General features: G+C 37.8%; 1 long non-coding RNA gene across 1 annotated transcript in view; it reads left to right on the plus strand.

Moving 5' to 3' along the window:
* LOC123608137 overlaps positions 1–12870 on the plus strand; it is a 106326-nt gene extending 93456 nt beyond the window's left edge. The window contains exon 4 of the long non-coding RNA XR_006717116.1: positions 10922–12870. This is a non-coding gene — a long non-coding RNA (uncharacterized LOC123608137). The remainder of the gene's footprint in view (positions 1–10921) is intronic.
* Positions 12871–15568: the final 2698 nt, after the last annotated feature.

Below are 15568 nucleotides of genomic sequence, written 5' to 3' on the forward strand. Positions count from 1 at the left end.
TTCCAAGCAGGCTGAAACAATTTCCAAGAAAGACCTGGAAAATGAGGCTTCAAGGGGTGGGTTAGAGCTCTGTTGAGGTGGCCTTTGAGTGGTAGCCCTGGAAGGTTAATGATCAAACTCTGTGCATCATCACTCCCTATGGCATGTTCTGTGTTTTCACACTTGGCACTATGCCAGTTTAGTTTTGTGTCCTTTTTTAAGGGAATTGCACTCCCAACAGCATCTAGCTCTCCTAGATTGGGTCCTCTGGCTCCAATTTCTTTTGTATCTTTCATGGTTCTTTGCTTATAGGAAATAATAACTACCAATTCATTATGGATTATTATTTTCTAATTTGATCACTGAATAGTTTGGCTGATCTCAATTCCAAAGTATCAGTAAGTTCTATATATCGTCTTAATTTTCCCGAGAGCATTGTGGAATAAGTATGCTTATTTTACAATGGATCAAAACCAGGTGCAGAGATTAAGATAATTGTTCATTTTCTTCCAGTGAGACAGGAACCCACATATGCTTATTTCAAATCCTGGGCGCTTTCCTTTGTACCACATTGTTGTAGTATCTAGAATATGGAAGATTTAACACTTTATAAGACCAGCCAGAAGGAAGGAAAAAAGATACATTTCTGGGGTCATAAAAGAGAAACTGAAGAGAAGCCCTCTTCCCACACAAATCCAAATTTCACTTGGATCCAAGTGTTCATTGTGACCCAGTTAATCTTTCTCATAGATTTTAATTTTGCCTGTATATTTTATATCTCATCTCTTCATTTTTTTTTCATTTTTTATATCTCATCTCTCAAGTCTTTTTTTTTTCCAAATAATGTTGGGCCATCATAATATTAGCTATTATTTGCCAAGCACCTACTACTATATACAGTGAGCTATACTCACTGTATAGCTGCTTTACACATATTGTGTTTATTCTTCTTGGAATTCTGCAAGCCCATTTTATAGAGGTCTCACTGAACTAACTTTCCAATCTGGTCCTGCTTTCAGGTTTTGAGATTTTCCCTCCTGTGTCCAAAGCTACTGGTTTCCAGCCAGGAACATTGGTTACTGAGTCCATTCTTCTGCTTCTTTCTGAACACATGATTCAGGTCAAGCGCTAATCCCATAGCCCTATGCAACTTCTCCAAGAGGAGTTTCATTTGTTGCCCATCTTCCAAGTCCCCATTGTGTGCCTGATTCTAGTCTAATTGCAGAGAAGCTATTGAGGGACACCAGTACAAACCATACTTTTTATCTTGTAGAGATATCTTTCATCTTATGGGGACATGCATACTTCAGTTAAATCAAATACAGAAACAATTACACGGAAATCAATGGAATATATATATATGTATTATGAGTTCTAGAAGGTTAGAGGGAGAAAGAAGAAGAGGATAGAGTTGAGCCTTGAAAACTGGGTAAAATTTGGGTGAATAGAAAAAAAGAAATGAGCATTTGGTGGACATGTGAGCACCATGAGAAAAGGTGCTGGCCTGTGAGTGTGTTTGTTTATTAAAACACTCTGACTCATCTTTGAATTCTTTCTTGGTTCTTCCTAATGACCTATCAAAAAACTATTTTTGAGCCACTCCACATGGTTATGGTGTGGAAAATTTTTGTGTGTAGCTCAGAGTAAGACTTGGTATAGCTTAAATGCAGTTTAATGTCAGAAATCAAGCAAAGGGCTGATAGGCCTAAAGGTACAAGCAATAGTTATGGGCAATCATGTAAAGACTTTTCGCCAGACGTTCATTCTAACCTAAAGTGCTAACCTCCATCTGGTTTGGACTACTAACTTAATGTGTGGGTGGAGGTGTGAAATTTGAAATCTTTTGAAGAGACTAGGGCAGTATTTAACCTCAAAAGAGTGTGATTTCTGTTGTAAAACTTGAAAAAAAAAAGATGTGGTTACACCACAAACATATACATCACCTCCAATCCGAATCTTGCTTGATCATATGACCGCGATTTTTTCTTTCTGCCCCTGATACAGATATCTTATGCTAAACCACCAGGGATAAATCTGCTCTGAACATGTTGAATTGCTTCAGAGATTTTCACTAATATCAGGTGGTTTTCTATAAAGCAGTGAAGCATCCAGTGACTCTGGATTCACCAATTCACCCCCAACCCCTTCTCTCAGCTGCTTGTGGATGGCACCTAGAAGTCCTTCATACTGACTTATCTTGTATTATTGACTTCAGCATCTAAAGCAATGCCAGCAGGGTTAGGTTTCCAAGTTATTGTGTATCCAGGGTTGAGGACCATTGATTTAGAATCTTCATATTTAAAAAGGTGAATGTAGTGGGTTTGAGTCATGATATAAATATCATAATGGAAAAGCTCATCAAGTTGAACCAATATCAACCTTTTTAGAGAGGATGGGAAATGTTCCCAGTGGGATTCCTATTCTATGCTAAAAGGAGAAGGCTTTCAGGAACTGGCCTAAAGACTACAAAAAGTTAGAAATTGAGTCTTCTGTGTCCAGATCCTGTGTCCTTTCTACCAGGTTATTCACTTTGATTTGGTATGATTTGCTCAAATATCAGAGCCTTGGAAGAGGTTTTCTTTGACTGTCCAATCCAAAATTGTCTTTCTCTAGCAAATTACCATGTTTTAAATTATTTGTACATAACAATACACTACCTGAAATCATAGCAAGTGGTTCCATGAGAGCAGGTACCTTCCCTGTCTTGTTCACTGTATATCCCCAAGCATCTACAACAGTGATTTGTATACTGAGTGAAAATATACTTGTTGAATGAATGAATGAATCAGTGGGAATTTTGCATTCCTACAAATCTGTCAATTCCGTCATGTGGCTTATGTCTAGTTGGAGGTGGAGCAGGGACACTTTTAATAGGATAGAGGGTTTCTCAGAGCAGTAGCTGTATTTGAGGCAGAAAATCAATTTCCACCCTGGATGACATTTTCAAAAGAAGTGTATCTGGTAGCATGGAACCTTCTGTCTGACAGGGCTTATGTCAAAATACTAGGATGTCTAGATGAGTGGCCCACATTCTGTAGAAAGGGTGTGCCATTCAAAGATGCCCCGAACTGTACCTGCAATTTACTCCTTGCTCTAAAGATTTTTTGCCCATACAAATAAGAGGGTGACTATGGCTTTGTGAGTATACTTCTGCTTAGCAAGAAAATTTGTGTGCAAATGTATATATTTGTGGACATTTTATAAGCTTGGTGAGGAAGAAATAGGGGATAGCGGATTTCCCAAGTTAGTTAGTATTTACAATATTTTTGGTAATAGGGTGGAGGATGCCTGTCTGGTATGTTCTCAAATATTTGAAACACAGCCATTGTTTAAGACTAAAATTCACAGTATGATGGAAACAATATCAGAAAAAATGTAGATAATTAATCACAACTTACACAAAACATGTTAAGTAAATGAACCCAACCACTTGTCATGTACACACCATTGTACTAAGGAATGCTTTTCCTCATGATATTCATTACTGAGGAAAATTGTTACCAAAGTGGTTTAGCTTCTCCATTCCCATGTTTGGAATTAAACAATTTTAATGGTTATCTACTTCCCACTGTCTGCCTAGGACAAGCCTTGTCTTGTCAGTAATGTACTAAGCTTAAGACCAGAATTAAGATAGGGTTGTGAATTCAGAAAGATAAAGACAAGCTGGAGGCTGGTCTGAGGAGTCAGAGGTGGTGAGGGGTAGGAGGTGGGGGAGGGAGTGGGGAAGAAGAAGGCAGGGAATTTGGTTTTATGTGTAGGCAGAGCAAGGTGATGGCTTACTTTGTGCCATTCAGCATCCTAGGAAGTATTTGTATTTCTTTCATTCCACTTTTCCTTCTCTCCCTCCTAATCCAAACACACACACACACACACACACACACACACACACACACACACACACAGATACACCTTCTTTAATAAGGAGACAAGTCTTTTATTTTATAACTAGAGAAGAGAATACTGCAGGTAGAAGACAATTACTGATTGATATTCTCATACTTTTGGAAATAACTGATAAAGGATTTTTTTCCTGAGCTGGAAAAAGAAGGGAGTTAATAAATTTGGGGCTTCTGCTATGCACCCAGTTCTGTCTTAGGAGAATTAAATATACTTTCAAAATTTCATTTAATATAAAATTTAGATGATCTTAGGTAGGCAACAGGAAACCCTCCTAAATGGGAGGCCAGCTTTTTTGCAGACAAAATGTGTCTACTTCAGAATTTTCCTTGGGGCTGGATTTTTTCAAAATGGGGAACACAGGATAAAAAAGTGCCTAGGTTTCCATCTCTGACTCCCAAGTGAGTGTATAGTTTAAAAACATTTTAAAAAGTAAAACTAAAACTGTTAAAAATAAGTTAAAGTAATAAGAGTATGTCATCAATAAGTTAATGACTATTGCAATTATAAATTAATAGTCGTGGCTTCTTTTGACCTGCCCCAGATGTCATGTCAATTGATTAAATGTTCTGAGACAATGAAATGGAAAAAGACAACTTTATTACAATGCTTCAGGCAGGGAATATTTTTATTTTGCTATTAGGAGCACATCCACATGTCAATGACCAATTCCATTTGGAGAAAAGACACTTTGAGGGATATGTACAATTAGGAACAATTTCCAAGGTGAATCTTGGGTCTGAACTAACCACCTCTGTTATTTTTAGTTTATATTAGGAATCATAAAAGCATTCTTAGGCTTTATTTTGACTCAGGGCAAAAGAGTTGTTGGTTCCACATCTCATAGGTGTCATGGGCTGGCATGGCCCTGCTGGGCTGGCATCCTCAGTAGACAGTGCTAGAAGCATGTTCTGCCTTGGGTCTCCACACTTCCACAGATGGGGAATAAATTGGAAAAGGTGTGAGGAAACTAGCATATTTCCAGCTGCATTCTCCTGCTAGCCATTCTGAATGTGCTGGGGATGCTGTCTTCTTGTGGGTGATTTGGCAGCCAGGGACCTGCCTTCTGGGACAGCTGTTTGAGCCTCATCTTCTCTGTGGTGATGGGGTGAATCTGAGAGGAAAAACAATCATTTTCCTAGAAAAATATCTTCCTTGAAAAAAATAATGGTACCTACTTCATAAACTCTAGATAGGAGATAAGAAACCGTGGATGAAGGAGAGGTATATTTGATATGGGGGAATAGTTGATGGTAAACCTGCTTGTAATTTGATCAGCTGGACAAAAACTGGTGGTTTGGCAGGCAGCACTAAATCCCAAATCACTAGAAAAAATGGTCTGTTGAGTGGACCTGTTGGCATATAATCTGATATCTCATAGCCCGTTACATCAGGAATTGGTTACTTATGGGGACTAAACAACTCTGCAATGGCCCATGGCTCTGTCCCCTCAAGGAATAGGCAGCACTTTCGTTTTGTCCCCAGAGACCATGATTAATGTAATATGTAGCACATCTGTTTCAGGCCAAACTATCATCTTTCCCTGACCTTCTCCTCTGAATTTCTGTTCTAGTCCTTTCTTATTTTTATTATTTTCTTGATCACTTTTTTATTATTATAACATGTCCCTTTTAAAATGTGGAAGATCCAAATAGAGCATAATGTTTAAGAATATTTATAATGCTGGTCATGAGCAAGAAGTAGAGAATCATGACTTTTGAATGTTCTACTTTTTAAAATATAGACTAGTTCACTGCTAATTTTAGTGACCAAATTTATTACTGGATCATACAACTAGAATGATTTATTTTCACTTTTGTTAACAGGCTTGGAAACCAAGAACATCACTCATTCACAAATACATTATGTCCAAGACACTGTTTTGACTCCAGAGTTGGAATATGGTGGTCCTTACTGTTCTAGAGCTCATGGTCAATGGGGGATATGAACGCTAATCAGTCCGTTGCAATGCAGTTGTATTTGTTTTTGTGACAAGAGGAAGAATAGGATGGTAAGAAGGTATATAGAAGGGATGCCCGTGGTCAGGGGAGCCTTTCTGAAGGAAGTGCTACCTAATTTGAGGACTTCAAGTACTCCTCTAGAGATCACTGGATAAAGAATATGAAGCTGATATGATGGCATGTACAGTCACCCAGTTCTGTCCCCACAATGTGTTGCCATATTTTGTTATAACTTTAAAATAGGAACGGAGGGGTGCCTGGGTAGCTCAGTTGGTTAAGTATCTGACGATTTCGGCTCAGGTCATGATCTCTCCACTCATGGGATTGAGCCTGGGGCTGAAATCACAGAGCCTGCTCAGGATCCAATCTCTCTCCCCTTTCCCCGCTTGTGCGCTCTCTCTCTCTCTCTCTCTCTCTTCTCTGTCGTTCCCAAAATAAGTAAATAAGCATTAAAAAGTAAAATAAACTGAAATAGGAACAGCAATAAGACACCAAGTGATAAGAGACAGTATGATCTCCTGGGTCTCACCTACTTTAAATTCTGCCCTTTAAAAAATTATGTTTGGATATTTGCTATTTCATCTTATTTATAATTTTGAGAAGTATTTATCATCCATAACTCATTACAGAAGTCCATTTAAAATGTGCATAAATCAGTTTCTTTTCAACAAATACTTAGGATGGTTAATAAACAATTTGCTATTACGTTTATTTTTATTTGTGCTAGTATGAAGAATCCTTAGGAGATCTTTGAAAAATTATTTTCATCTAGAGATAACAATGTACAAGAGTAAATTGTTTGGCAAGCTATTTGAAGCATATGGGCAGAGATACAAGTATTTACTGCATTTGTAAGTTTCATTATGACTCTATAAAATGCAGCATCATTTGTCAGTAAATCAAAGCTTATAAAAGTGGCAATTGTAAATGCAGTTGGTTGCAATATCAAGAGAATGGGGATTAGGAGTGTAACTGAAATTCCTTTTATGATAAATTATCTAGCTCCTGGCTACCATGTATGAGCTCTATTAACTGCCTATAAATTGTTCATCATAAAATCTAGTTCATTCTTGTTAATTAGGCCAAAGCTTTTATGAAGATTTTTTTCTCCTCTCTCTGAAAGCCTAGGCTGACAGGAGAGTAGCTACACCAGAATACTGAGAAAGAAAGGGCCCTTCTGCTAAGCACGATGCTATGTTCCTTAAAAACTGATAATTAAAAAAGAAATTCCTGAATCAAAATTACTCTGGCTTTTTAAGAGAGAAAATGGAATCATTCTATTGTAGTCACAGAAGTTTAAAGACAGCCAAAATAATTGCATCTTCTAACTTCAAATTCTCTCAATCAATAACACGCAAGAAAGGAAGAGTGTATGTATTAAAAGGACTAGATATACCCATTAGCAATGATTAATACAGAGCCAAGTTCCAGAAAGACAAATAGACATATCAATTTTTTTCTGGCACATCATTCCACATCATTTTATTATGCATTTTTCCCATGAAATTGAACTTTTATTCAAAATTATCTTTGAAGAAATCTATTTGTTGCTCACCTTCAATTTTTTTTTCTGTTGTGTTTTGCTTTTCGTGGTGCTCACATAAGTGATCAACTGGCAGTGAGTGTTATGTTTATATTATCTCATATTTTGCATTGCTAACTGGCTCCCTTGATACCATTTAAGGTGCATCCCTAATCAGCTCTCACGTTTCACACTTGCAATCTCTGGATTTTATGAAGAGTAGACACGCTGTGCCCCAGTTCTGGACGCCAAAGTGGTTGTGACTTCAGGAAGTCCCAATAGTCAGAGCCACAGGCTGAGTCAAGCTATGTGATTGCTCCCCTGAGATGTAGTTAGCAAGCCTCTCTGACAGAGGCCAGAGGCAAGGAACAGTCAAAGACTAGAAAAGTCGAGTCTGTTTGCACACACTCCTGTGCTTAACACCCATTACGGTGCAATTAAGAATGGTCAGAAGCACTATTATATTTGGAAACCCCAAATAACAGCACAAGTTAGGGGGAAGGGGGAAAATCAGTTCAAACCAAGGAAAAGTAGTATTTATATATTTAAAAAAGGAGGATTTTTGCTTAAGTTACTTGTTTCCCTTGTAAATGCTAACATTAGCTAACAGTTAAAGAAATTGTAGAACAATTAGGTGAAGTGTGTTTAATTTCCAAGATCTTATGGGCACATTGAGTTTGTCTCACTCCTTTGCAGTTCACAGTACCCTAACTTTGTATTTTATCCTGGTCCAGCTTCAGGGTAATGTTGGCGGCTCTACAAGACTGTGCTGCAGATAAGAGCTCATTTAAGTTCATTCTAAATTAGATGTTTAGGAAGACAATGCAGTTCTTTGCACTGAGTAATAGTACGGGCTCTGCAGGGGGCTTTCTTGGATGGACTGTTGTTTGAATGAGTAACTTGAATATTAGGCTACTGTAATGCCCCAGGGGCCTTCCCGGTGAATGCCTTGGAGGGAATAAATTGCAACAGGCTCATTTTTTTTTTTTTTAATAATTGTAGAGATTGCTTCAGCTCACCTAACTCAGTTTTAATTGAAATACTTTTTTTCCTTTTGAAAGACTAAAAAAAAAGCCTTTAAACATAGTATTCATTTTTACAAACTGTTTTAAAAACTCTTAACTAAAAACAAAAAACCATTCAGTTTTTATTATTATCACCATCATCGTTATTTTTATTATAATCAAAATATTGAATTATGATGCATGGATAGTGGTCTCCGTTTTCATTGGATAATTGGGGTTGTTCCTAAGCCTCTCTTTAAGCTGTGAGTGGGCACACAGAAGTTAATAAATACCCGGTTTGGGAAGAGAAAGCTTATGGACTGAGTGTTTGTGTCCCTTCTCCACCCCCAAATTTATAATTTGTATGTTGAAGGCCTAGCCCTGATATGATGATATTGGGAGGTTGGGCCTTAAGGATATAATTTGGTCCGTATGAGGTCATGAAGGTGGAACTCCCATGATGGGATTAATCTCCTTATAAGAGAGGAGGAGACACCAGAACTTCCTTTCTTGGCCATGTGCTGATATAGCCAGATAGCAGCCTTCTGAAAGCCAGGAAGATGGCCCTCACCAAGAGCCAAATCTGGGAGCACATTGATGTTGGACATCCCATCCTCCAGAAATGTGATGAATAAATGACTGTTGTTTAAGCCACCCAGTCTATTTTTGTTATTGTTGTTATAGTAGCCTGAGCTGAAATACACTTAAGACAAAATCTCTCAACCACAAGGAACATAATGTAGCAATGATGGAAACATGTAAAGGAAAAGAGCCTGGGCAAACAGGGGAAGAAGAATTGGGGAGAAGGCACCAGTGTTTTGTTTTGTTTTTTAAACTATTTTAGTCCCCAGATAACCCTCACTACTTAGGCTCTTTTAGGCTTGCTCTTCCCTCCTTCCTTCCTTCCTTCCTTCCTTCCTTCCTTCCTTCCTTCCTTCCTTCCTTCCTTCCTTCCTCTTTCTTTCTCTTTCTTTCTTTCTTTCTTTCTTTCTTTCTTTCTTTCTTTCTTTCTTTCTTTCTTTCTTTCCTTTTTACTAGAACTAGCCAGGTGGCCTCACCTAAATGCAAGGGGACTGAGAAATGGACTCCCTGGCTCCATAACCACTCTGTAGCAGCAACTCTGCACTATAGACAGAGCACACATTTTGGTGGACAGCTGATGGTCTGTAGCACAACATTTTGTGTGTTACTTTAAGCTGAGAAAATGATTTTTACAGCTATATACTCTTTGCATTCTAAGGGCACTTTAAGTTATGAGCCAAATATTTTTAATGCCTAAACATTCAGTCAGTTTAGTTGACCAGCCAGGTAATTGAGTGGAGGCAATCTACTTGGTTGTTTGACTGAATTTACAATTACTGGGCTGAATGGAATGTTTACTTTGGTATAAAAAGTTTGTGCAGTAGTCTTATATAGATATAATCACATTGCTGCCAGTGTAAAATTTGTCTTTGTCACTATATTTATTTTTCTAGACACTGTCACCTTCTCTAATTTACTTTCCCGAATTCCTTGTAGAATGCTCCATTGTCCTAGGTTATTCAGAATGCTTCTTTCAGAGCTTAGCTGAGAATATACTGACCAGGTTTGTCTCAGCATTTTTTCAACACAAGCTAGTTTACATATTTTATTTTTGCTGTGAATACCAGATGAGGTCAATCCTACAGATCTCTTGTTTAAAAAAATAAAAATCTCTTTTAAAACCGTGTTGATGGTCAGACTATTAAATATATTGAAAAGATGTCCTTAAAAACGAATTATATTTAAAAAGGTCTTTGTTACAGATTTTTTAAGGAAATTTTTAATTTTATCTCTATTTCTTAGGCTTTCAGTCTGTATTTTTCTAGCTTAGATTTTAGGGTGTTATCTCAGGCTTACATTAATGCCTAGCAATATGCTTTTATAAAGCCAGACTCAATTTGGCAAACATCTCTACAGTTAGAGAAATTTGGAGTTGAACATTTAACATTGATTATGTACTTATATTTAAAATGCAGGAATTCAATAAAATGATCCATTGACAAATATAATGAGTGCCTTTTCTGTAAAGGTTGCACAAAAAATGAGTGATTATCTCCAAGGAATTTACACTCTGGACCGAATCATAACATCTGGCACAGCAAAATTTCATAGAGAGGACAGGACATAAGTAAAAATGTTAACTAACAATCAGAGATAGCCCATAATAAGAGCCTAATGGGTAGAGTGGGAAATCAGCTGTGTAGGAGGTCAGGGGAAAGAGGGATCATCAAGGTCTGAAGCAACTAGGAAGGAAACGTAGATGGCATGAGTCTGTAGGACGGATCTAAACGGAAGATGTTTAGATAAGTTGAAAGGTAAGGAGGTGGGCATCTCAAAAAGGGATACATGCAAATGAAACTGCAGAAGCTAGAATCCATATAATGTTTTATTAAGTGATAGTGAGTAGACTTTTCTACAGGAAACTTCAGCTTAGTGAATGAAAATAGTTTAAACGTTGGACAGATAGGTTGCTATCAAATTGTGGAGAGCTCTAAATGTCAATTTGATAAGTATGGCCTTTATTTTATATTCACCAGGGAACCACTGGAGATTTTGAGATGGTCTGTTTATTGAGAGCAACTTAGATCCTAAATTTGTCACCAGCTCTGGATTTCTCTCCCAAGCCAGGATTGTGTGAAGTCATTACAATTTAAAGCATACTGTTGGTCGGTCATTCCCTGGACTCCAACTTCTGTTTCACCCCCAACATACAGAGTAGAGAAGAAATGAACTACTATATGGAGATTGCTTTCTCCTACTTATCAAGACAGAGTGGTGTACATTCACTTCTTTTGGGGGCATGTGTTCCAAGAAGAAGCAGATTTCCATTACAGACTTGAAACTGAGGTATGTGAGGAGCACACAGATATCGTTCTTTTGAACTTTGAAGGAGATAATTTGCTGTTAACATAAAAATAAGACTATTCACAAATCATTAGCTCTGAAGAAAAATGACATCAACATTGTGAGGTACTCCGCCTGTTGGACAAATACAGAAAGAATCAATTGTGGCATACCTCTTGACTAAAGAGCATCAGTGAATAACTGCCTGCAGGGCTTGTTATATTTCTGAATTGTATGTATGGTTTACAGTTGCGGCCATGTGGTAATTGCACCAAGTTGACCATATTAATAGTGAGTTTATCTACACCATCTGCTGTTATATTGACATCTACGTTTTTCAAGATAGCACCCTATTTTTGTTCTGTTATTTCTTCTTTTCCTTCTTCGTTTCCAACCATCCCTACTGATATCTGCACCATTTCATGTTATCAAAAAAAGGAGGCTTTCAGTGGAGAAGTGATGGATGGCAGGGATAAGTGACCAAAGAACTCAGTAGAAAAAAGTTGTAATTCATGGCCCCATACAACTGTAAAAAGGTGAGTCTTCAGGTAAGAAAGTATATGGAGTAAGCGTGAAAGAGACAGGAGGGTTTAAAAAATCAAAGGAAATGGCTGACAGGATAGAGGAGAATGAGGACCATACATGTGTAGGATAACGGCAGAACAGTTCAGAGATTAAGATGGCATTAATGTGATCATCAGAAAGATACTTCAAAGTTTTGGCAACACACTCCAACAGCAGTAACTCCAAGGAGCCTTCTGAAATCAGGAGCCAACAGGTGAGGTTTCCTTTAACTTTATTCTTGAATTGCAGTCAAGATTAACTTGTATAAGCCCCATTTTCTGATGTTTTAGTTTGTTTCCAAAGCGCTGTTCCTTCCAGTTCATTTTTTCACTTATCCTCACAAGGTAGCTGTGATAGCTTCTGAGCAAATCTCCTGGCACCCAACTCTTAGCTAATTCCATTAGAAAACACTGACTTTGTGTGTGAAAGGTGAAAAAAATTCTATTAAATCGTTGCTAGATTTTTAGAACTATAGCTAAAGTTCAGGAAAGGCTTGGGGTTCCAAAGAGTAGAAAGATAGAGAAAAGAGCAAACGTATATATTCAGTATAAGCCAACAGAATTAACCTGGGCATTATTTCAGCTTTTGTTCCCTGAAGCCATGGATCAATGGTGCAGAAATAGACACTCACCTCTGACAAAGAAAAAGCATGGATACTGGCATGGGAGGGCATGGTTCCTTTTCTTTCAGCCCCAGATCAAATTTAAACCTGTGATTTTGGAGCTTACTCATCAGAGGAGAAATATCATGAGCTATTTGCTCTCTCTGCTGTAACACAGCTCTGGCAAGCCTGGAAGTTGTGTTGAGATCGTCAAATCTATAGTCAAGGACCATCTTTGTGAATCATGAAACCATATGCCACTGGTTGTCTGAATTGGAGGAAAAAAAACACCCCAAAACAAAAAAACCCAACTCTACACCAACGAAACTAGTGATGTGCTTAGACAGTGCCAAGGGCCATTTGACCATCTTACACCTTCTCAATCTATGCATTTAAAAAATTTGTTGCTACTGCCTGAACCATGTAAAATACCAGAACTCCTGTAGTGCTAACAAGGAATAAAGATCTTGCACCAGATGGTGCCTCTTGTCTCCATCTATCTCTAGCCCAAACAATCTGCCAGAGTTTTGAAGAAAAATACGATGTGATCATGTTGCAAAGTATATGAAGAAACAGTATGAAAAGTAATCTGGCTCAAGCATTGGAATCCAGAAAGAAGGAGATTATTATGACTGTGAGCCTATGGATGAGAGGGTATTGTTATCCCTGAATTTTAGTCCTTAAGACAAATGGTATACCTGGGCACAGCTGGAAGGTGAGTATCTCACCGAGATGTCTCTTAGCATCTCTGCAACATATTGACATCAGTGAATATAGTCAAAATTTCAGAAATTCATCTGGATATTTTTCTTATAGAACATAAAATGAACAGTTTGATGACTTTTATAAAATTGGGTGTAAGGGATAGTACACAGAAGAACTTCATGTAACTTTTTTTTTCCTATATTTAGCCTTTCAAGTTCTGAATTTGGTCATCTTAGTGACAAGAACTTTGGTACAGTTTTTATGTCCCTTTTGCAAGATATTGTTAAAATTTTCTTTCATAAGCTTGGATGGGATTTTTTTGGTCATTTTTCTGCTTCTCTATAAGCCTTTTGTGGCCACCATGTTTTCAAGTATCCTGCACTTCCATACTTTGATCAAGGTATTGGTACCCCTTTGCCATAAAATCCTTGACAATTTTATCTAACACTTACAGGATCCTAACGTGCTTTATGATCAGGGGATATTTAGTGGGAGAGAAAGAATCTTTCAGGTATTTTCTAGATGCAACTCATCTGAACAGACGGTTTAGTTTTAGGTTTACTTTTTGTGCTTGGCCTGGAGTGATGTAAATGGTGAGCCTAGAAAATAAGGATGATATGATAGAATTTAGTTCATTGGTGCTGTCAGCATGTGGTCTGCACGCTGATTCTGATCAGCAAATGTGTGAAAGGTCTATGATGAGGCAAATACAGAAATTGAGAGTCAGCATTTAGAAACGTCTACAGCAATTTGACATAGCTGTGGCATCCAAGCATGTGATCACTTTTCCAGAAGTTCATTTTATTTTAGTTTACCTAAGTATCAGTCCATGATGGATTGGAGGAAATAAAAACCATGTTCAGTAACCATGTTCAGACAGTTTAAGAGGCCTCACTCTAGAGCCCATAACTGCATCATTTTATGTAAGATGGATTGAAATAAAGACAATGGATCCACGCCCAAAGAGGACGTTATAGCAATAATCTAGCTATGCGTTGACCATCCGTCAGGAGCTTTAATGATAACTGTGAAAGGAAAAGAACACAACAATCACTCTGGGAAGGAGTGGGATGTAGTTCTGAATTGAATGGGCTGTGCAATCAGGAGACAGGTGCATCCCCAAGCCTGGTAAGCAGCATGGATGGCATTGCTACCAGTTCACATAAGAGAGCCTCAGTGGATAAAGAACCCTGCAAACACTAGGAATTCCGGCTTTTTAGTTTTCAGTTGGTGCTGGCAAAACATCTATTTAGAAATTTGCAATGAGCCATGAAAGACTGTGGATCTCAACTGAAGAGTTCAATATTAGAAATTTAGAACAGATGGGAAATTCTCCCTGGTAGTTTTACAAAGAGAAAAGAAGTTCCCTCTTCACGTTTTCTACTATTTGAGATGATACGGTTTGCAGTTTTTCTTTTCCCTTTCAGGGTAGATGTAGCACGTGGAAGCAGATGAAGGACACATACATGCTCAGAACACTTCTCTCTTTGCAGGATGTGTTGGCACATTGTGAGCACTTGAAAAACGCTGGAGCTGGGTTAGCCCATTGAAAAAGTCACAAAGCCTACTTAATGATGATGTATCTAAATGATATTTTAAGTAAAGCTTTTGTTTGTTTGTTTGGTATTCCACATTTGAATTTCATCAAAGAAAGAAAATCAGAAATGAGTAGTGATTAACCCTTTCCAGGTTATCTCCATAAAACCTTTTTTTCCCTCCCTTTAACCTCTTAATAGAGTTGTGATAATGTTTTCAGTGCTAACAATAGTATCACTATGATTTCTGATTCCTCATTGTACTATTATTAGTGATTTTGTTAATTTGATTTTAAACATTTTGTCAGTCTATACGATTTTTATGGGCTGTGAAAATGATCCATAGGAACAATTGTTTTTATTGTTGCTTCTGTGGAAATTCTATTACAGAATTATGGCTGAGGGAAAGGGTGACACCTCATCTAATTCAACACACACACACACACACACACACACACACACACAAACACACACCACGTTCCTACCAGATGATCTCTTTGATGCCTTGGTGCAGGGAGTAAAGGAAATATTGGGACTCAGGTAAACATTCATCTCTCTGGGTCTAGGAGACACTGGCATTCACCAAAAATACAGTGTGAATTGTTTGTTTTTAAGGTATATCTCATAGAAGTATTAGCTTCACAGTTGGAAAGAGGTCCTTTTTTTAAAAAATTTTTTTCTATTATCAAATACCTAACCCATTCCCATTTTAGCCCTGCTGCCAAGGGAGGACAATTCCACTTGTTATTGGTCTCTGAGGGAATGAGGAGCAGAATGATCTTTCTCCCTGGGCTTTGGGAAGTATGTTGCTTGCTGGGTGTGAACCTGGCCTTGAACAAATGGCAGAGTCCAAGACCATGTATGCCAAGTAATCTCCCTTAGCTCATTAACATGTACAAAACACATTGGCAAAATGTTAATTCCTGTTTTATTTT

This window comes from Leopardus geoffroyi, chromosome A1 (genome assembly GCF_018350155.1).
Source record: "Leopardus geoffroyi isolate Oge1 chromosome A1, O.geoffroyi_Oge1_pat1.0, whole genome shotgun sequence".
Lineage (NCBI taxonomy): Eukaryota > Metazoa > Chordata > Mammalia > Carnivora > Felidae > Leopardus > Leopardus geoffroyi.